A 1,811-nucleotide genomic window follows, 5' to 3' on the forward strand; every position below is an offset into this window, starting at 1 on the left:
AGCCGAAATCAAGAGTCAGATACTTAGCCAAAGGAGCCACCCAGGTGCCTCACTCCCTGCTTCTCTTTAAAGAGTCTGTAGTGATCTCCACTTAGAGAATCTAAGACTAACTGCAATCAGAAGCCTAATTTTTCTTTGTACTTCAAGAACGTGAGGAATGAACATACTTTGTTATATTAGAACTTAAAAGGAACATTTAAGGTAAATATCATTAATATGTAAATATCTTTTCTGTACTTCCCTGCTTTAATTAACTTTTTCAGTTACCAAACATCCACAGGTTTTAATAGAGTTGGCTAAAAGGTTTGCAGAGAATGCTGTTTTCCCCTCACTATGGGTAGTCTTCCATATTAATAGAGTTTCATTTTTTTACTGGGCTCTAGTCCCCCAGAATAAAAATATTTCTCTTTGTCTTTTGCAGCTCAGCCTAACAATGTGACTAAATCCTGGTCACTAGAAATATCTTGAAATACCTTTTGGTAGCTTCTGGGAATGTTCTTTAAGCAAAAGTTACCATATGCCCTTGCCCATTTCTTCTTTGCCTGTCTTCCATCCTACCACCTGGAATACAGATATGATAGCTGGAGCTCTACCTACCATCTTGGGTCATAAGGGAAAAAAAGGAAGGAGCCTGGGTATCTGAGGACTTTGTGGAGCCAAACTGCCAGAACAACATGGAAATAAATGTCTGCCTTCTTTAAACTGCTACAGTTTTCAGTCAAAGCAGGATTCACAGTCAAGAACATTGTTCTTATTTTCCTGTGTGATGCAGAGGCTTGTATGAAGGTGTATAATTTGTAGCCAATTGTCCTTGGAGGTATAATTTGAATAAAGGAGTTTTGCAAGACTCTAAAGACTAGAATAGATATTGCCATGACCTGTGGAAAAAAAAATCTCCAAAAGAATCTTTCAATTCTGATTGATTGTCTTACTTAACAATTTGCTGCCTTGGCCCTAATGTGTATTGACATCACCATGTCTTTAACTGTATAAATACTTGCAAGATTGTTCCGTCAGATCAGAAAAGGACTATTAGCTCTTTTCTATCATGGACATGATAGAAATAATAAATGCTTACAACTCGTTTTAACTATGACATGGAGATTCTTATCTCACTTAAATTTATAATTTCAAGGCACATAAAAAATCAGGGCTCCGGATATCCTGGTAAGATTATTTTTTAAAGAGTTTATTTACTTCTTTGAGAGAGAGCACAAGCAGGGGGAGCAGCAGAGGGAGAGGGAGAAGCACGCTCTCTGCCGAGCAGGGGTTCCATCCCAGCACCCCGAGATCATGACCTGAACCGGAGGCAGACGCTTAACTGACTGAGCCACTCAGGTGCCCTGAGATTTTTTCTTTACATCAATTTTGAGACTGCAGTTGGGACTTTAGAGATGCAGATATTTTCAGAAATACAGATTTTTAAATAGATCTTAACAACAAAAATACTTGGTATTTTTGTAATGTAATTCTTGTCATTTTGGGGGTGCATGCCAGCAGATATTTAATTATCAGTCATATTTCTGTAATTGTGAGGCCATTCTTAACAGAGAAACGTTTAAGAGAAATGACAGTGAGTCTCCTCCCTGTCTTAATATTTTGTGCTGGGGAAACCTGTTCAAAATAACTATCAAGAGCCACTTGAAAGGTCGGTGAGAGTGCCGTGTCCCAAGGAGGCAGCGACCGGCATCTTGAATGGTGTGCGTGGAAGATGCTGGGCATCCTCAGTGCTTCCTGGCCATCAAGAAAGTAACCGATGAGATAAGGAATATTCTGTCTGCCTATATATGGACACTTGGGGCTTTCAGCAC

This window comes from Eumetopias jubatus, unplaced genomic scaffold, assembly GCF_037043125.1.
Source record: "Eumetopias jubatus isolate StellerSeaLion01/CBP00866 unplaced genomic scaffold, mEumJub1_p1.0 scaffold_5, whole genome shotgun sequence".
Lineage (NCBI taxonomy): Eukaryota > Metazoa > Chordata > Mammalia > Carnivora > Otariidae > Eumetopias > Eumetopias jubatus.